A 22295-nucleotide genomic window follows, 5' to 3' on the forward strand; every position below is an offset into this window, starting at 1 on the left:
AAAGTTTGCCACACGCCACCTGGGAGACACACCAAACATGTGGAAGAAGGTGCTCTGGTCAGATGAAACCAAAATTGAACTTTTTGGCAACAATGCAAAACGTTATGTTTGGCGTAAAAGCAACACAGCTCATCACCCTGAACACACCATCCCCACTGTCAAACATGGTGGTGGCAGCATCATGGTTTGGGCCTGCTTTTCTTCAGCAGGGACAGGGAAGATGGTTAAAATTGATGGGAAGATGGATGGAGCCAAATACAGGACTATTCTGGAAGAAAACCTGATGGAGTCTGCAAAAGACCTGAGACTGGGATGGAGATTTGTCTTCCAACAAGACAATGATCCAAAACATAAAGCAAAATCTACAATGGAATGGTTCAAAAATAAACATATCCAGGTGTTAGAATGGCCAAGTCAAAGTCCAGACCTGAATCCAATCGAGAATCTGTGGAAAGAACTGAAAATTGCTGTTCACAAATGCTCTCCATCCAACCTCACTGAGCTCGAGCTGTTTTGCAAGGAGGAATGGGAAAAAATTTCAGTCTCTCAATGTGCAAAACTGATAGAGACATACCCCAAGCGACTTACAGCTGTTATCGCAGCAAAAGGTGGCGCTACAAAGTATTAACTTAAGGGGGCTGAATAATTTTGCACGCCCAATTTTTCAGTTTTTGATTTGTTAAAAAAGTTTGAAATATCCAATAAATGTCGTTCCACTTCATGATTATGTCCCACTTGTTGTTGATTCTTCACAAAAAAATACAGTTTTATATCTTTATGTTTGAAGCCTGAAATGTGGCAAAAGGTCGCAAAGTTCAAGGGGGCCGAATACTTTCGCAAGGCACTGTAAATAATGATAACAATAAAAAAAATACATTTAGGTAAATATTCAGACCCTTTACTCAGTAGTCTGTTGAAGCACCTTTGGCAGTGATTACAGCCTCAAGTCTTCTTAGGTATGACACAAGCTTGGCACACCTGTATTTGGAGTGTTTCTCCCATTCTTCTCTGTTGATCCTCTAAAGCTCTGTCAGGTTGGATGTGGAGCATCGCTGCACAGCTATTTTAAAGTTCTCTCCAGAGATGTTTGATCGGGTTCAAGTCTGGGCTCTGGCTGGGCCACTCAAGGACATTCAGAGACTTGTCCCGAAGCAACTCCTGCATTGTCTTGGCTGTGTGCTTAGGGTTGTTGTCCTGTTGGAAGGTGAACCATCGCCCCAGTCTGAGGTCCTGAGCGCTCTGGAGCAGGTTTTCATAAAAGATCTCTCTGTACTTCGCTCCGTTCCTCTTTACATCGATCCTGACTAGTCTCCCTGCCGTGAAAAAACATCCCCACAGCATGATGCTGCCACCACCATGCTTCACCGTAGGGATGGTGCCACGTTTCCTCCAGACGTGACACTTGGCATTCAGGCCAAAGAGTTCCATCTTGGTTTCATCAGACGAGAGAATCTTGTTTCTCATGGTCTGAGAGCCCTTTAGATGCTTTTTGGCAAACTCCAAGCAGGCTGTCATGTGTCTTTTACTGAGGAGTGGCTTCCATGGCTTGATTGGTGGAGTGCTGCATAGATAGTTGTCTTTCTGGAAGGTTCTCCCATCTCCACAGAGTTACTCTGGAGCTCTGTCAGACTGACCATCGGGTTCTTGGTCACCTGCCTGACCAAGGCCCTTCTCCCTCGATTGCTCAGTTTGGCCGGACAGCCGCCTCTAGGATGAGTCTTGGTGGTTCCAAACTTCTTCAATTTAAGATTGATGAAGACCACTGTGTTCTTGGGTATCTTCAATGCTGCAGACATTCTTTTTATTTTTTAATTTCACCTTTATTTAACCAGGTAGGCTAGTTGAGAACAAGTTCTCATTTACAACTGTGACCTGGCCAAGACAAAGCATAGCAGTGTGAACAGACAACAACACAGAGTTACACATGGAGTAAACAATAAACAAGTCAATAACACAGTAGAAAAAAAGAAAAGAGTCTAAATACATTGTGTGCAAAAGGCATGAGGAGGGAGGCGAATAATTACAATTTTGCAGATTAACACTGGAGTGATAAATGATCAGATGGTCATGTGCAGGTAGAGATACTGGTGTGCAAAAGAGCAGAAAAGTAAATAAATAAAAACAGTATGGGGATGAGGTAGGTAAATTGGGTGGGCTATTTACCAATGGACTATGTACAGCTGCAGCGATCGGTTAGCTGCTCAGATAGCAGATGTTTAAAGTTGGTGAGGGAGATAAAAGTCTCCAACTTCAGCGATTTTTGCAATTTGTTCCAGTCACAGGCAGCAGAGAACTGGAATGAAAGGCGGCCAAATGAGGTGTTGGCTTTAGGGATGATCAGTGAGATACACCTGCTGGAGCGCGTGCTACGGGTGGGTGTTGCCATCGTGACCAGTGAACTGAGATAAGGCGGAGCTTTACCTAGCATGGACTTGTAGATGACCTTTAGCCAGTGGGTCTGGCGACGAATATGTAGCGAGGGCCAGCCGACAAGAGCATACAGGTCGCAGTGGTGGGTGGTATAAGGTGCTTTAGTAACAAAACTGATGGCACTGTGATAAACTGCATCCAGTTTGTTGAGTATTGGAGTATTGGAAGCTATTTTGTAGATGACATCGCCGAAGTCGAGGATCGGTAGGATAGTCAGTTTTACTAGGGTAAGTTTGGCGGCGTGAGTGAAGGAGGCTTTGTTGCGGAATAGAACGCCCGACTCTAGATTTGATTTTAGATTGGAGATGTTTGATATGAGTCTGGAAGGAGAGTTTACAGTCTAGCCAGACACCTAGGTACTTATAGAGAATTGAACCCTGTGGCACCCCCATAGAGACTGCCAGAGGACCGGACAACATGCCCTCCGATTTGACACACTGAACTCTGTCTGCAAAGTAGTTGGTGAACCAGGCAAGGCAGTCATTAGAAAAACCGAGGCTACTGAGTCTGCCGATAAGAATATGGTGATTGACAGAGTCGAAAGCCTTGGCCAGGTCGATGAAGACGGCTGCACAGTCTTTTATCGATGGCGGTTATGATATCTTTTAGTACCTTGAGCGTGGCTGAGGTGCACCCGTGACCGGCTCGGAAACCAGATTGCACAGCGGAGAAGGTACGGTGGGATTCGAGATGGTCAGTGATCTGTTTGTTGACTTGGCTTTCGAAGACCTTAGATAGGCATGGCACGATGGATATAGGTCTGTAACAGTTTGGGTCCAGGGTGTCTCCCCTTTTGAAGAGGGGGATGACTGCGGCAGCTTTCCAATCCTTGGGGATCTCAGACGATATGAAAGAGAGGTTGAACAGGCTGGTAATAGGGGTTGTGACAATGGTCCCCTTCCCCCAATCTTTGCCTCAATACAATCCTGTCTCAGAGCTCTACAGACAATTCCTTCAACCTCATGGCTTGGTTTTTGCGCTAACATGCACTGTCAACTGTAGGACCTTATATTGACAGCTGTGTGCCTTTCCAAATCATGTCCAATCAATTGAATTTACCACACGTGGACTCCAATCAAGTGGTACACTAAAAATTAGGGGTTTATCAAGGTTTTTTTAATATCCTCAAAGTTCTTCGAAGAACCTTAGGGTTCTTGGCACTGAAAATGACCCCTAAACGGTTCTTCCAAGAACACTATAGGTTCATCAAGAAACCTCCTTAGTTGGTGGGGGTTCTGGCAGAAACCTAACTGCCCAACTGAAATATTTGGATTTGAATAATGAAAGAACAGCAGGTGCAGTCACTCCTCAATTTAAGGTAAGGTTTGTCCCTTGAATGATCTAAATTGATATTGTTTTATTATGATACCATCTATCTTTTATAATTTTGCAAATCTTTCTAAAATGGACACAATTCAATGGATTTCAATCACCAAAGAGGCTATAAGAATGTGTTGAAGTCTAGCTGTATAGGGTGCAGATGACTGAACTGCTCACATTTGTGTCTGTGTCTGCAGGTATACAGACAAGGAGGCATACAAGAGGTATGTCAATTGGTATTGGCATGTTATGCAGATCACATTTACCATCCTCCTCCCTTACCTATTCAAAGGTATTATCAAAACCGTTTTGTGTTTCACATTCACCACAAAAACCAAGGTATGAATACTGTTGTGTGCATGTTTTATTAATCATCAGTTATAATTACTATTTTTTGGATCCACAGACTTCAGCTGCCCTACACCTCTGATGAATATAACGGGAAACCTGTTCGATCACCATGCACTGCAAAATAATTCTGTCTATGGATACGGAGAACATCAACACATTAACATCAACACACCAGATGATACAGTATACCCATGTGTTGGACTTGGTGTTCTGTTGGGAGTTTACCTCATATTTGAATTATTTTATTCTGCTTTGCCACCTAAATCATAATAAACACTAAGAACTAAAATATTGTGTTATTGTTATGCGTTTTATTATTCATAATAATAATAATAATAACAAAAACGAACCCCAAAAGGTTCTTCGAGGATCCATTAAACTGAGCTCTTTGAAGAACCCTTTTGAGGGGTTATTCAAAGAATGTAGGGGTTCCCCCACAGTTTTAATTTGAAGGACACCTAAAGGATACTCCAGGAACCTTTTCTTTTTGGAGTGTAGAAACATCAAGGATGATTCATGCAAACAGGATGCACCTGAGCTCAATGTTGAGTCTCATAGCAAAGGGTCTGAATACTTATGTAAATAAGGTATTTCTGTTTTCGCTTTGTCATTGTAGGGTATTGTGTGTAGAATGGATTAAATAAAACATTTTCCAAATCATTTTAGAATAAAGCTGTAACGTAACAAAATGTGGAAAAGGGGAAGGAGTCTGAATACTTTCCGAATGCACTTTATGTTAGACAATGATCTGAGATATTATTATTACTCCATCACTATAGTATGATACTTAGGTGACTTGTGACCTCTTTGACTGGTTAAATGGTGTACTGTGCCTGCTATTGCTCATTCTGCAACTGGTTTAGCTTTATTTCCTCCTCAATTGCCTCCTCCATTTCTCTTTCACCCATTTCTCTTCATTCTCCCTTTGCATTCTATACATTTCAGTATTCTATTAATGTCTTTCTCCATCTCCTCACTTTCAGTCATCTCTTTCTACACCTCACTATCCTGTCTCCGCATTGATATGTGGAGAAAGTGTATTCATAATTTTTTATTCTGTGTGAATCTTTTTTCCTTTCTTTTTCTTATAACTGTGTGACCATGCCAGATTTCGAACTTCAGATACCCCCAGGCTATCTGGTATAATCTAGTTAATACTAGTGAGTAGGCCTACATTTCTAAGTGATACAGAAACACTTTTAGCTACATATTATTTTCTGACTCGCCTGTTGGTTGTATACATGCAGTTGTCAAGAGTTTTAAAAAAGTACACACTTAAGAAATGATGCTGTAGTTTTATAATGTGGATGGTCCAGGTCAGAGCCATGTATTTTCTAAATATATGACTATGGTCCAGGCTAGTGGTTCTTTCTTTGGTTCTTCATTCTGTAGTTCTAGCCTTTTTGTTGCATTGTAATGAGATTAGAAATGTGGCCTACTGGTCTAAAATCACAGAATTCTGGAGATTTTAGAATAATACAAAATTCTTAATAATAATAATATCTATTTAGCTTTAATAGCGCTTTTCATTACAGATAATCTCAAAATGCATAAAAAGCAAAACAAACAACAAATGTATATTGAAATGGAGATTGAATGTTTCTGTTTGGCTTTGGGTGAAAGGGTGGGAGTTGAGGCAGTTTGATTTGGACTTTAATTGTGTTATGTCTAGACAAAAGTCATACCTAGCCTTCTATTTAGAAAATCTAGCTATAGGTACTTATTAGTTAAATTTTTGTCTTTATAGCTGCCTATAGATGTGGTCTCAATTCTCAGATATAAATCTTACATTTGCAGCCAAAGAAATGTGGTCTATTTGAAATTTATTTAAAAAAGACATTTGTTAGTAATTCAATGTTTTTTTGTGTGCGAAAATGGTCATATGGTTCGTTGTTGGGCTTCTTGGGTCTCCAGTCTCCACAGTGGTCCTTGTGCCTTGTGATCCAAAGCCTGGTTCAACCACAGATTTCTTAGTTTAACCCAGAGGTTCAAACACTTTATGTGCGCCTCCAGATCTGTAGGCGGCGATACTGTGCGTACAACATTTTGTAGTGCCAGTTGACAACCACCGACAGATTGCAGTGGGCCTCAAAATAATCCAGAATAATGCTTTGAACTTCGGAGTTGGGCTGTGGCAGTCACAAAATTCCGTCAGCCAGTGATTGTCAAGCAAATAACTGTCGGTCTCACGGTAATTGATGTTAATTAACATAAACACATTTAGCATCTCCTGGCATCTCCTACCCTTATCCTTGTTCTGAACACATTCAAAACAAAGGTAATGTGGTTTGGTAAGAAGAATGCCCCTCTCCCCACAGATGTGATTACTACCTCTGAGGGTTTAGAGCTTGAGGTAGTCACCTCATACAAGTACTTGATAGTATGTCTAGGCGGTACACTGTCCTTCTCTCAGCACACACCAAAGCTGCAGGCTAAAGTTAAATCTAGACTTGGGTTCCTGTATCGTAATCGCTCCTCTTTCACCCCAGCTGCCAAACTAACCCTGATTCAGATGACCATCCTACCCATGCTAGATTACGGAGACATAATTTATAGATCGGCAGGTAAGGGTGCTCTCGAGCGGCTAGATGTTCTTTACCATTTGGCCATCAGATTTAACACCAATGCTCCTTATAGGACACATCACTGTACTCTATACTCCTCTGTAAACTGGTCATCTCTGTATACCCGTCGCAAGACCCACTGGTTGATGCTTATTTATAAAACCCTCTTAGGCCTCACTCCCCCCTATCTGAGATATCTACTGCAGCCCTCATCCTCCACATACAACACCCGTTCTGCCAGTCACATTCTGTTAAAGGTCCCAAAAGCACACACATCCCTGGGTTGCTTGTCTTTTCAGTTCGCTGCAGCCGTAGCTGGAATTTAGACTGCTTAGACTGGAACGAGCTGCAACAAACACTCAAACTGGACAGTTTTATCTCAATCTCTTCATTCAAAGACTCAATCATGGACACTCTTACTGACAGTTGTGGCTTCTGTGCGTGATGTATTGTTGTCTCTACCTTAATGCCCTTTGTGCGGTTGTCTATGCCCAATAATGTTTGTACCGTGTTTTGTGCTTCTACCATGTTGTGTTGCTACCATGTTGTTGTCATGTTGTGATGCTACCATGCTGTGTTGTCATGTGTTGCAGCCTTGCTATGTTGTTATCTTAGGTCACTTTTTATGTAGTGTTATGTTGTCTCTCTTGTCGTAATGTGTCCTATACAGTGCCTTGCGAAAGTATTCGGCCCCCTTGAACTTTGCGACCTTTTGCCACATTTCAGACTTCAAACATAAAGATATAAAACTGTATTTTTTTTGTGAAGACTCAACAACAAGTGGGACACAATCATGAAGTGGAACGACATTTATTGGATATTTCAAACTTTTTTAACAAATCAAAAACTGAAAAATTGGGCGTGCAAAATTATTCAGCCCCTTTACTTTCAGTGCAGCAAACTCTCTCCAGAAGTTCAGTGAGGATCTCTGAATGATCCAATGTTGACCTAAATGACTAATGATGATAAATACAATCCACCTGTGTGTAATCAAGTCTCCGTATAAATGCACCTGCACTGTGATAGTCTCAGAGGTCCGTTAAAAGCGCAGAGAGCATCATGAAGAACAAGGAACACACCAGGCAGGTCCGAGATACTGTTGTGAAGAAGTTTAAAGCCGGATTTGGATACAAAAAGATTTCCCAAGCTTTAAACATCCCAAGGAGCACTGTGCAAGCGATAATATTGAAATGGAAGGAGTATCAGACCACTGCAAATCTACCAAGACCTGGCCGTCCCTCTAAACGTTCAGCTCATACAAGGAGAAGACTGATCAGAGATGCAGCCAAGAGGCCCATGATCACTCTGGATGAACTGCAGAGATCTACAGCTGAGGTGGGAGACTCTGTCCATTGGACAACAATCAGTCGTATATTGCACAAATCTGGCCTTTATGGAAGAGTGGCAAGAAGAAAGCCATTTCTTAAAGATATCCATAAAAAGTGTTGTTTAAAGTTTGCCACAAGCCACCTGGGAGACACACCAAACATGTGGAAGAAGGTGCTCTGGTCAGATGAAACCAAAATTGAACTTTTTGGCAACAATGCAAAACGTTATGTTTGGCGTAAAAGCTACACAGCTCATCACCCTGAACACACCCTCCCCACTGTCAAACATGGTGGTGGCAGCATCATGGTTTGGGCCTGCTTTTCTTCAGCAGGGACAGGGAAGATGGTTAAAATTGATGGGAAGATGGATGGAGCCAAATACATGACCAATCTGGAAGAAAACCTGATGTAGTCTGCAAAAGACCTGAGACTGGGACGGAGATTTGTCTTCCAACAAGACAATGATACAAAACATAAAGCAAAATCTACAATGGAATGGTTAAAAAATAAACATATCCAGTTGTTAGAATAGCCAAGTCAAAGTCCAGTCCTGAATCCAATCGAGAATCTGTGGAAAGAACTGAAAACTGCTGTTCACAAATGCTCTCCATCCAATCTCACTGAGCTCGAGCTGTTTTGCAAGGAGGAATGTGCAAAACTGATAGAGACATACCCCAAGCGACTTACAGCTGTAATCGCAGCAAAAGGTGGCGCTACAAAGTATTAACTTAAGGGGGCTGAATAATTTTGCACGCCCAATTTTTCAGTTTTTGATTTGTTAAAAAAGTTTGAAATATCCAATAAATGTCGTTCCACTTCATGATTGTGTCCCACTTGTTGTTGATTCTTCACAAAAAAATACAGTTTTATATCTTTATGTTTGAAGCCTGAAATGTGGCAAAAGGTCGCAAAGTTCAAGGGGGCCGAATACTTTCTCAAGGCACTGTATATATATTATTTATTTTTGCCTTTTGGTAGGTCATCATTGTAATAAGAATTTGTTCTTAACTGACTTGCCTAGTTAAATAAAGGTTCAATAGAAATGTTATAAGTAAATAGCATCTCCTGGCTTCCACACATAGCCTACAAGCCACTGATGCAGACCTTTGGAATATCTACATTTTAAAAAGTCAAATCCATGTAATATATCCTACACCTTCACAGTAAATCCATTATATATTTTAGACAGGTCTAAAGAAACATGATATGAAGAAAATTTAGTCTATTTCAGAAGAACAGAATATCATACTTTTGTCCTTATGTTAGGTCCTGATCTGGCTGTGCCAAATGGCTGTGGGCCAACTAGTTCATTTAGCAGACAAGATTTGCTTAGAATTCCATGGCATTACTTTATATTATTTTATATTATGAAGAATACAATTGAATAAAGCTGAATAAAAGTGATAGGATATTTTCTCCAAAGATTTGAGGGAGTGCGCACATGAGGCTATTCTGTGTTGAGCGCTTAACAAAGAAATACGTACTCCTATGTACTCAATTTAGAGTTATTAATGTAACTTTAGTTGTTCTACAAATGTAAGGCTGCATGATGTGACTCTAATGATGATTTGAAAAAAGTTCCTTGAAAGGCATGAGCTCTGCTTAGATTTTTTTGCACCGAATGAATACACTTTATCAGTCCCTCATTCACAATTTGACATGCACTTAATAATGCCTCGAATTTCACAGCTGCATTCCCTTTGTGTAGCTGTAATGCACCCTAAAAAAAATCCATGCCGTCATGTGATCTGGTCTTTCTTACAGACTACAAGTGAAGACAGACACATCGGGGATGCAACTGCACTTATCCAATTCCGAGGTGCATATTGAAGATATTGGAAGCACTGTCCATATTTACTTTTCATCAGCCGACAAGATGAGTAGGTCTAACGAACAGCAAAAACACAAACCTATGTCAATATACTATCCCAAATAGTACAAAAGTTGGCCTATTCTGTGTGAGAAATAAATATTCCAAACATAGTCTGAGACAGTTGTGGGATGCGATAGATCTCAAATTAACTAAAACTTATTCAATGTGGCTGATGCAACAGATCAGAACTTTTAGCTTTGAATGCTGATAAACTATTAGGCTATTTCTTCACACTATAAGCACAGCAATGTGCACATGGCAGTAGGCTATAAGCACAAATGTTCAGTTAGCAGAAAAACACCATTATTAAAAGTGACCACAAATGTGATTATGCATGTAATGCTTTTATTATAAAAGTGCATTTTTATGATGAAATTATCTTCCCAAACTTGAAACTCACACGCTGCTTATGTATGCCAGTTACGCTCTACACCCCTTGTAAAGTGGATTAATGTGCAAAATTTTAAGAAGTTATTTGGCCACTTTAGTTCTGATACAAACCTTATCGAAACATATATGCCTATGGGCTAGGCTACATGAGGTGTGCCACTATTTGAAAAAGTCGCAAAAAAAGGCATTGTTTCTTATGCTGCGCATCATTTACAAATGATAATATATAATTCACAAGTGATAGGCTAATATTGTTACCCATCAGACTATTTTGGATTTAATCTTGTCTTTACATATACTAAATAATATATGTGTGACATTTGTTTTGATTTAGAATGAACCATTATCATGCACTCATCTCAAAACAAGGGCAGCGGGAAAAAATACATGTCATCTATGCACTTAATAGATAATGGAGGACGCTTTTCCCGTGGTTCATTTTCATGCCAGCCAGGTACACTATACTCCTGTTGTAAAGATAAGCAATGTGCTTAATATTAAGAAAGTTGAGAGAGGGGAGGAACCGACTTCGGTGGAAGTTGTGACAGTACCCCCGTTGACGAGTGGCTCCAGCAGCGCGCCGACACCGGCCTCGGGGACGACCAGGATAGATGGTGGAACTCCCGCAGCATTGAGGGGTCCAACACGTTCTCCACCGGAACCCAGCATCTCTCCTTCGGACCGCACCCCTCCCAGTCCACGAGGTACTGAAGGCCCCTCGCCCGACGCCTCGAATCGAGTACAGATCGAACAAAGTACGCCGGAGCCCCTTCAATGACCAGAGGGGGCGGAGGAACGTGCCACACCTCAGACATCTGGAGTGGCCAGCCACCACCGGCCTGAGGAGAAACACATGGAATGAGGGGTTAATACAGTTATCGGGGTAAGCTGTAACCTGTAACTCACCTCGTTCAGTCTCCTCAGGACTTTAAATGGCCCCACAAACTGCTGACCCAGCTTCCGGCAGGACAGGCGGGCAGGTTTCGGGTGCAAACACCGGGGCATCACTGCAGTGAAGTCTGCATTGGCTTTCTGTAGCAGCACGGCGCGCTGAAGGTGAACATGAGCGGCGTCCCATGTCTCCTCCATGCGTCGGAATCAGTCGTCCACCGCAGGAGCCTTGGTCTGACTCTGATGCCAAGGAGCCAGAACCAGCTGATACCCCAGTACGCACTGGAAGGGGGAGAGGTTAGTGGAGGAGTGGCGGAGCGAGTTCTGGGCTATCTCTGCCCAGGGCACGAACGCCGCCCACTCCCCCGGCCGGTCCTGGCAATAAGACCTCAGAAACCTACCCACATCCTGGTTAACTCTCTCCACCTGCCCGTTACTCTCAGGGTGAAAACCTGAGGGGACCACGATCAGACACTATGTCCTCAGGCACCCCGTAGTGCCGGAAGACGTGTGTAAACAAGGCCTCCACAGTCTGTAGGGCCGTAGGGAGACCGGGCAGAGGGAGGAGACGGCAAGACTTAGAAAAACGGTCCACAATGACTAGGATTGTGGTGGTACCCTGTGAGGGAGGAAGATCAGTAAGGAAATCCACCGACAGGTGCGACCCCGGCCGCTGTGGAACAGGTAAGGGGTGTAGGGGCAGGTGCCTAGGAGCCTTACACTGGGCGCACACCGAGCAGGAGGAAATATAAACCCTCACATCCTTAGCCAAAGTGGGCCACCAGTACTTCCCACTCAGACAGCGCACCGTCCGACCGATGCCTGGATGACCAGAGGAGGGTTATGTGTGGGCCCAAGAGATCAGCCGGTAACAGACAGCAGACGGAACGTACAGACACCCAACGGGACACTGCAGTGAAGCGGGCTCTGCACGTAGCGCCTGCTCAACGTCCGCATCCAGCTCCCACACTACCGGCGCCACCAGGCAGGAGGCCGGGAGTATGGCAGTGGGATCCATGGGCCACTCCTCTGTGTCATACAGCCGGGACAGTGCGTCAGCCTTAGCGTTCTAGGAACCTGGTCTGTAAGAAAGGGTGAAAACAAAACGGGTGAAAAACATGGCCCACTTTGCCTGGTGAGGGTTCAGTCTCCTCGCCGCCCGGATGTACTCCAGATTGCGATGGTCAGTCCAGATGAGAAAAGGGTGTTTAGCCCCATCAAGCCAATGTCTCCACGCCTTCAAAGCCTTGATGATAGCCAACAGCTCCCGGTACCCCACATCATAGTTTTGCTCCACCGGGTTGAGCTTCCTCGAGAAGAAGGCACAGGGGAGGAGCTTCGGTGGCGTACCCGAGCGCTTAGAGAGCACGGCTCCTATCCCAGCCTCGGACATGTCCACCTCCACTATGAACGCCAAAGAGGGAACTGGATGGGCCAGCACGGGAGCTGAGGTAAACAGAGCCCTCAGGTAACCACTGCAAACGTACCGGTCCCCCCTTCAGCAGTGAGGTAATGGGAGCCGCTACCTGAACAAAACCCCGGATAAACCTCCGTTAGTCATTGGCAAGCCCTAGAAACAGCTGCACCTCCTTTACCGTGATGGGAGTCAGCCAATTATTCACGGCTGAAATGCGGTCACTCTCCATCTCCACCCCTGAGGTGGAAATGCGGTACCCTAGGAAGGAGACGGACTGTTGGAAGAACCTTGAAGTACAGGTCATGCTCCAACAGACCAACAGACGACCAAGCACCCTGCGCACCAGTATATTCTGAGTATATCAGAATGTCATCAATATACACCACTACACCCTGCCCGTGCAGGTCACTGAAAATCTCGTCTACAAAGGCTTGGAAGACTGATGGAGCATTCAACCCGTACGGCATGACAAGGTACTCATAATGCCCTGAGATAGTACTAAAAGCCGTCTTCCCCTCGTCTCCCTCCTGGATACGCACCAGGTTGTAAGCGCTCCTGAGATCTAGTTTGGTGAAGAAGCGCATCCTGTGCATTGACTCAATCGCTGTGGCTATGAGAGATAGCGGGTAACTGTACCTCACAGTGATCTGGTTTAGACATCGATAGTCAATACATGGGCACAGACCTCCCTCCTTCTTCTTCACAAAAAAAAACTTGAGGAGGCGGGTGAAGTGGAGGACCGAATTCACCCCTGGCAAGGATTCGGAGACAAATGTTTCCATAGCCGCTGTCTCTGCCTGTGACAGGGGATACAAATGACTCCTGGGAAGTGCGGCGTCTACCAGGAGATTTATCGCACAATCTCCCCGTCGATGGGGTGGTAATTGAGTCGCCTTCTTTTTGGAGAAGGCGAGAGCCAAATCGGAATATTCAGGGGGGATGCGCACGGTGGAAACCTGGTCTGGACTTTCCACCGTAGTAGCACCAACGGAAACCCCTAAAAAAGTCCCCGAGCACTCCCGCGACCACCCCGTGAGAGCCCTCTGTTGCCATGAAACAGTGGGGTCATGACAGGCTAACCAGGGTAGGCCTAGCACCACGGGAAATGCAGGAGAGTCAATAAGAAAGAGACTGATTCTCTCCTTGTGATCCCCCTGTGTCACCATGCCCAGGGGAGCGGTGGCCTCCCTAATCAACCCTGACCCTAATGGTCGACTGTCTAAGGCATGAACGGGGAAGGGCACAGCCACGGGAACAATGGGGATCTCTAAACTATGGGCGAACGATCTGTCTATAAAATTCCCAGCCACGCCTGAATCGACGAGCGCCTTATGCTGGGAATGCGGGGAAAATTCAGGAAAAGTGACATACAAAAACACATGTGCAACAGAGGGCCCACTGAGAATGGTGCCGGCTCACCTGGGGTGACACCAGAGTGCCCTGCCTGCTGCCTCCATCGCCAGAGGAACCAACCCGGCACCGACCGGCAGTGTGACCTCTGCGGCCACAGATGGTGCACGAGACGGAACCTCCTCCGGTCTCCCTGCGCACAGAACCTCCCAGCTCCATGGGCTTTGGAGCGGTGGTGCTGGGGGATGGAATCGTCAGACCCCGCTCTGGACGTCCAGCAGGTTATCCAACCGAATGAACAGGTCCACCCGCTGGTCGAAGGTGAGGGTGGTGTCCCTGCAGGCCAACTCCCGATGGACGTCCTCGCGCAAACTGCAGCGATAGTGGTCGATCAGGGCCCTGTCGCTCCATCCTGCGCCGGCGGCCAGGGTTCGTAAGTCCATGACGAACTCCTGGACGCTCCTCGTCCCCTGCCTCAGATGGTAGAGACGTTCACCCGCTGCTCTACCCTCGGGCGGGTGGTCGAAGACTCCTCGGAAACGGCGGGTGAAATCCTCGAAATGGTCCAGCGCCGCGTCTCCTTCTCCACTCACGGTGTTGGCCCACTTCAGGGCTTTCCCTGAGAGGCACGAGACAAGGGCGGACACCCTCTCATGGCCCGAAGGAGCCGGGTGGACGGATGCCAGGTAGAGATCTAGCTGCAATAGGAAAACCTGGCAGCGTGCAGCCATCCCATTGTACTCCCGGGGAAGGGCGTAACAAATCCCACTGGGACCGGGTGAAGTGAAGGTGAGTAGTGGAGGCCCTGGTTGTGCTGGTGGAGGCGCTGGAGGAACTTCCTGTCTCTCCCAGAGGTCCATGTTTTGGACGACGTGGTACATGGCGGCGCCGAGATGGTGGATCATTGCAGCTTGCTCCTGGATGCGCTCCTCGACCCTTATACCAGGGGCACCTGCTCCTGCTGACTCCATCTAGAGGTGTGGAATTCTGTAAAGGGGTACGTAACTGGTGGCAGGGAAGTCAGATGTGAACTAGGTAATAGCCGGAGCAGTTTAATTGCAAAACCAACGACATAAAGAAATAACCAACATGGGTACAAAAACCCGACATGCACCATTAAACATGTGCACAAGCACTTACAACAAACAATTCCACACAAAGACATGGGGGGAACAGAAGATTAAATACACAACAATTAATGGGGGAAATGAAAACAAAGTGTGTAGGAAAACAAGACAAAACAAATGGAAAATGAAAAGTGGATCGACGATGGCTAGAAGACCGGTGACGCCGACCGCCGAACGCCGCCCGAACAAGGAGAGGAACCGACTTCGGTTTTCGATTACATTTGCATTGATGTCAGAGTGATTAGAGAAACTAGAGTGCTGAGTATCAGGCAAGTTTGGTAGGCTACTAATGACAATCAGCAGCTTCAGAGCTTGGAGAAGCCTAATTACTGTGACTAAATGGTCACGTGGAATTTGACTGCCTTCATGACTCGTGACCGTCGGTGTGGTGGTAATATGGTCACAGCAACAGCCCTACTTCGGAACAGAACGCCTGTCAAAGGAGTCATCTCAGGGGTGGCGACGGATGTTCAGGTTGAATACCTGAAGATAATTCCTGGTGTGGTTGGTGCTCGGTGTCTGACACGCTGGGTGAATGGAGAAAAATAAGAAAGTCTGTCAGTCCTGTTATATTTTGGCAATGAACAGCTAGCTGTTCATGTGAAGCTTGGTTATGTAAAATACACTGTAAGAACTTTTTCCAAACTACGGCAGTGTAAAAATTGTTACGGATTTGGACATGTTTCAAGTGTGTACAAATGGACAAAGAAACTGAAGAACGGTGTGTAGAATGACAATGGTGTTGCAATTGTGGTGGGGAACATGATCCCGAGTTCCTGGAGTGTCCTGTAAGGGTGAAGAATATAAAGGTGGCAAAAGTTAGAGGTCAATCGAATCTTCTATGCCGAGGCTATTAAAAGAGTTGAGAAAACAAGTGACCCTTTTGAAGATATGGTAGTGGATGCACCACAGCCAGTAGTAAATGTTTGCTGCAAGTCAAAAGATTAGAGGTAGATTTTGTGGCATTCATTGCCACAGTTATAAACTGTACGGCTCAAGTGTCAAAGAACTTAAAGAAACTGGAAATTATTGTGGCTGAGGCAGAAAAGTTTTTGGGACTTCAGTAGGTGGCAACATGCACACTAAATTGTGTGAAAGCCAATATACCATAGAAGAAGAAAACGACCACTGACAAAAAGAGCTTGTCTGTTCTTTTGAGTTTTGATGTTGAGTCTTTGCCTGACAAAGTGATGTTAGGATATATAAGTTATCCTGTACGAATACATTACGATGTTACAGGTGTCAAGCTTATGGACATGTGGCAACAGTGTGTAGCAGGGTGGTTCCTATGTGTGAGAAGTGTGCAGAAGGGCATGAGACAAAGGAATGTGCAGCACTGGGGAAAGTAGTGGTATGTGTTAATTGTAGGGGTGCCCATGGGGCTGGGGATCAGAAATGTCCCGTGCGAGAGAGGCAGGTTGAGGTTTCCAGGGTTAGAGTAGTGCAGAAGTTGTCATATGCTGAGGCAGTGAAGAAAGAAGAGCAAAAATGGGTCAAGGGGGAGGGATCCTGAGAGGAGTGGTGTGAGTAGTAGATCTGTACCAGTACAGAGGGATAAACCAACAAGTGATGTATGTTTCAGTAAGATTGTATTTTTGGCATTTATAGCAAGGCTTATCACCAGTACTGCAGGGATGGAACATAAGTCGCAGAAAATAAAGGTATTTGGGTGTGCGAGATTTGACGTCAGAAGAGTTACAAGGTGTGTTAAGTGGTGGTGTCCCATACTTTCAGGCTGTTGGCCTGAAGTAGGACTAAATATATTTAAATAGTGGAGTATGTTGAATTCTTTTGAGTGTAGTGTATTTGTGTTGAAGTTGGTAGGTTTACATACACCTTAACCAAATACATTTAAACTCAGTTTTTCACAATTCCTAACATTTAATCCTAGTAAAAATTCCCTGTCTTAGGTCAGTTAGGATCACCACTTTATTTTAAGAAAGTGAAATGTCAGATTAATAGTAGAGAGAAGGATTTATTTCAGCTATTATTTCTTTCATCACATTCCCAGTGGGTCAGAAGTTTACATACTGTAACGGATCTCGTCCTCCTCTGAGGAGGAGTAGCGAGAAGGATCGTGCTAAGTGTCCATCATGTTTAATAAAAACAACAGAACACTGGAACAAAACAAAATAACGTGCATCAACGAAACAGTCCCGTGTGGCGACAAACACTGACACGGAAGACAAACACCCACAACCCAACAGTGAAACCCAGGCTACCTAAGTATGATTCTCAATCAGGGACAACAATTGACAGCTGCCTCTGATTGAGAACCATACTAGGCCGAACTCAAAAACCAACATAGAAAAACAAACATAGACTGCCCACCCAACTCACGACCTGACCATACTAAAACAAAGAATAAAATAACAGAACTATGGTCAGAACGTGACACATACACTCAATTAGTATTTGGTAGCATTGCCTTTAAATTGTCTAACTTGGGTCAAACATTTTGGAAAGTCTTCCACACGCTTCCCACAATAAGTTGGTGAATTCTGCCCCATTCCCCCTGACAGAGCTGGTGTAACTGAATCCTTACTCGCACACGCCTTTTCAGTTCTGCCCACAAATTTTCTATAGGATTGAGGTCAGGGCTTTGATGGCCACTCCAATACCTTGACCTTGTTGTCATTCAGCCATTTTTCCACAACTGTGGAAGTATGCTTGGGGTCATTGTCCATTAGGAAGACCCATTGCAACCAAGCTTTAACTTCCTGAAACGTTTGACCCAAGTTAAACAATTTAAAGGCAATGCTACCAAATACTAATTGAGTGTATTTAAACTTCTGACCCACTGGGAATGTGATGAAAGAAATAAAAAGCTGAAATAAATCATTCTCTCTACTATTATTCTGACATTTTACATTCTTAAAATAAAGTGGTGATCCTAACTGACCTAAGACAGGGAAGTTTTACTAGGATTAATGTCAGGAATTGTGAAAAACTGAGTTTAAATGTATTTGGCTAAGGTGTATGTAAACTTCCGACTTCAACTGTATATACAGTATATACACACACACACACACACACACACACACACATACATACACACACACACATAAAAAAATAAATCAAAGTAATACTCCAGTCTGGTAGGTGGCAATAATACAACATTTATTGGAATCCAAACAGCATTGAAGAAGACAACCTTTTTTTAAAAATATATAAATAAGACAAAAATAAGAGAAAAAGAGCACAGGAAATTTGGAAATGGCGGAGTACAGAATATTTGAGGGTAAGTAGCAAAGTTATAACACAATTATTCATTGTTTACGAAGAGAAATTCCAGTATATGTATAAACTCGTTTATTTGAAATATTTGTATAAATCGTTGCCTATCCATTAACGCTAATAACATGTGTTTCGCACTGAAATACATTCCCGGACTCGTCCGTACTTCTTCGTAGTAGATGATGTAACGTTTGCTACTATCGCGATGTTACTGTAGCTAACATAACTAACAAATATATATTGATAATAATATAGTCATATGTGACGATACTAGCTAGCCTAGTTGTTTCCTAGGTCAGGAAGGTGTCCATCTAGAAATGGCTTGTGTGACATGTTTTGGAATATTTTGTGCAACAACAGTTATTAACGTTAGTTCGCTACAGCAGCAGTAATGTTTGGTCAGTTGTTTTATTGCCATAAACCTGAGGTTAACTATAAAAAGGTATTATTGTTGACATTAACATTATCCAACCAGATCATAACGTCTGAGAACACATTAATATTTAGCAACAACACATTGTTACCAGAGGGAAGGAGAGAATGAGCAGGTGTAAATGCATTGTAGATTGTTTCATTTTGGGTGAATTTTTACGGGTAGGCTACACTAACATCCAGAGCACATTTCCAATGTGGTCCTTGAAGGAATAGACAGACAGCAGTATTAACCAATATACATACAGAGTAGAGCTATCCGAATGTAAACAGAATATTCTGCCTTTTTTCTAGAGGAAGCAATGTCTCCCTCCTCCCTCAAGCTGTACGAGGCACGGTTCTTTGGCTTCACCCCTCAGACCTGCATGGTGAGGGTATACAACGCCTTTCAGGACTTCCTGAACTAATTACTGCTCGTTGTAGAAGCGGTGTTCGTGAGAAAACTAAGCGGGACTGAGCCCAATGGAGAGCAACTATGTTCAAGGGCAAGAGAATGCTCCCAAAAGTTGCAGATATTCCTTCAGGAACGCTTCAAACGTCTGACTTGTCTCATGGAAACTGTTTTAGTCAACAATGTCCTCTCAGTCCCGCCTAATGTGTTGTTACCTGATGACCAGCCACACAAAAAGTACTTTCAACGTTTAGAGGAGGTTCTTAATCTGGAGTCTTCCCTGGCGGAGCTGCAACTGGTGTACCAGGCAGAGGTGTGTGGCAGGCATGCCTTGCTGGCTGAACTGGAGGAGCAAAGAGAGGTCCAAGAGCAGCTGGATGGAATCCTGAGGTGGAGTGTAGAACTACAGGCAGCTTGGATGCAGGAGGGAATGGCCAGCTTCCACTACAGCTTCCATGTGATGATGTAATCAGTCAAGAAAATGCAGGCTGTCATTGGAGAGGTCAATAAGAAAAGCACTGGATGAGGACTCGTCAGTGGGATGGACCCACATGGTGTAAAATACTTAGTGGTTGTTTGAGAAGGGTAGGTCACAGGTGTAATTACATTCTGACTTGGAATAGCTCCCCCTGTTCAACATAAGATACAAATATAATTCTATGCCTTTGGATGTATGAACAATTATACAATTCGTCAGACCCAAGTATTATCGGCAAGAATGTGAGCACTCTTTAAACAAAAAAAATCATCTTTGTTTTGATGTATTTCCTTTTTGATGGCTTTCTATACATTGTAAATATATTATCCACAACATTTGAATAGTAACAGAGACTCAAGCTGTTAGTATTTTTTGAATCTCCCAGTCTTAATGAGGAAGTTCACCCATTTTTACATGGGGCCTTATTTTCACTCTTTCTGTGCTTGTAGTTGATCCCCCAAACTGTAAAAAAACAACAAAAAAAACAAGCTTTGTTAGTCATCACTTGCCATAGACTACGTTGCGTTATGAAACACTTAACTAACTAATTTCAGAATCTTATTCTGGATAATGTCTGTAAAATGTTGTGAAAAACATTCCTTTGTCCTATAAATCCATATTTGCATTGTTTTGTTGTAAACCGCATCATTCAAACATGCATTTATACCACAGTGGGAGAAAAAAAGAAAATACAATTGTGCAGGGACATCATCCATAATGAGATTCTGATGTAATAGGAGTTGGCTTGAAGTGTTATGGAGCATTTTATAACAGATTTTAGACAGATTTATATAGTGCATTGTAGTCAATGGCAAGTCATGACCCATGAAATTGTGACAAACAATTTTCTCTGTAACAAAATATCAAAAAACTGTTTGGGGGATCAACTACAAGCTCACAAAGAGTGAAAATAACATGTTTAAATGGGTGAACTTCCCCTTTAACCCTGGATCTATGAAAAGCAGTTTTTGGAGCCATAGTCACCACAAGGGGGAACCATTGCTTTGTTATTTCATCTCAAAAATCAATTGACCAAGCAGTGCATTTGTACGGTGTGAATGATTTGGATTCTTTGTTCCGTAATATCTTTTAGGCACTATCATTATAAACATTTAACACTTGCCTAATTTTGAATGAATAAAGGTGTGATTGTGCAATTGCATCTGATCAAATTTAAATAATTTCCCTTGCCAATCATGGTCTGTCTGTCAGATACAGTCTGGGATTGTCTGTGAGGACTGTGATGTTTAATGCTGTATGATGTTGACTGACTGATAAGCAGCTCGTTTGACAGTAGGCTGCTCTGACACCGTGGTCTCAGTGGGAGATCCTGCAGTGATTAGACTGTTGTGTGATGTCCATGGCTGGAACCCCAGACTACCTCTTCACAAGGGTCCTTCCTGTTAATGGATACCGGGAATGTATTTATGTTTAATAAAAATACATTAAATTGAATGTTGACCTACATTTTACCAGCAGATCATTTAAATAAGTGTAAAGATTTTCTCCCAAACAAGGGACATGTTTGTAAGAACAGGGTTTTTCTGCTCCCAAAGGTTTTTTTTTTTTTTTTTTTGTGGTGGATCTAGTCAGGTAATCTCAAAGTAGCATAACATGTCTGTGAAGCCAGGTTCAAACCTTTTCATGCTCATAATTAAACCTGAGACATGTATGTCCCGATTCCTTTTTTACTTTCTGGAGCTTGGGAGTACTATTACAAATCTTGGTATACTCTGCCTTTCTTTTCGCAAGTAGAAGCATACCATTTTTGTGGTTTATGATGGAAAAAGGCACAACATTTTGTCAATGCAATAGATGGAAGCACAATAGAAATTGACATTTTATGAGAGAGCACAAATGATTGGTACTGTCTGAAAAAATGAATTCCATTCCATTTTGCTTAATTCACATAGCACTATTGTGAATGTTATGGCACAATACTGTATACTGTACAGTAGTTTTGCTCCCTAAAAAAGTGACATTCTTGGATGTAGTGCTGCTGGAGGGCTAGCACTGTGAGCCTGAGCATAATAAAAGGGATGAGGAGCGCAGTGAGGGGTCGGAGTGGGGAGGGGGGACTGGGTTAGCAGCCTCAACCGCTCTGTCTCTTTCATCTGTCTCTCGCTCTCATTAAAGCCAAAGCAGCGGGGGCTGCCCAAATGAGCCCAAGGATGCAGGGATGGAGCCTCCCATCAGGAGGGTGGAATAGGAAGACTGGACAGGCTGTCTCCCGTAAGCCCCTTTTCCCTCTCTTTGCTTATTCCTCAATCCACTTTCCCAATCCCTCTTCTCCTCTCCCCAATCCACCTCTCTCCTTACCCTGCCACTGGGATCACTCTGGGGCTCAACTCCACTGATAAATAACTCTTATCTCTCTCTCCACCTTCTCACTCAGCCAGGACACATTCCTGACAGGGCTGTAGAGTAGCAGCTATCCATGAATGGGCCTGAAATAGTGTTTCTGTCAGATAGAGAGCCAGTGAGTGATGCAGGAGGGCAGCATTAATTAGGTTCAATCTGGGATGAGGTGATTAAGAAGGGTGAGGGGGAAGAGACCGACCCCATTAGTTTAGTGATAGAATGAGAGAGCTCTTTCTCCATATATGGGGGATACAGAGAGAATGCTGATGTGAGTATATGCAGGTTTGCTATGTGTGGTTATGCACAGGTAGGTCAGTGAAAAGAGATTCACTCTTTAGGGGTGAAATTTTAACAT

General features: G+C 43.6%; 1 pseudogene; it reads left to right on the forward strand.

The window, feature by feature from the left end:
- The first annotated feature begins 18257 nt into the window (after nt 1-18257).
- LOC139419202 (protein MIS12 homolog) lies at nt 18258-19661 on the forward strand (annotated as a pseudogene).
- The last annotated feature ends 2634 nt before the right edge of the window (nt 19662-22295 follow it).

This window comes from Oncorhynchus clarkii, chromosome 10 (assembly GCF_045791955.1).
Source record: "Oncorhynchus clarkii lewisi isolate Uvic-CL-2024 chromosome 10, UVic_Ocla_1.0, whole genome shotgun sequence".
Lineage (NCBI taxonomy): Eukaryota > Metazoa > Chordata > Actinopteri > Salmoniformes > Salmonidae > Oncorhynchus > Oncorhynchus clarkii.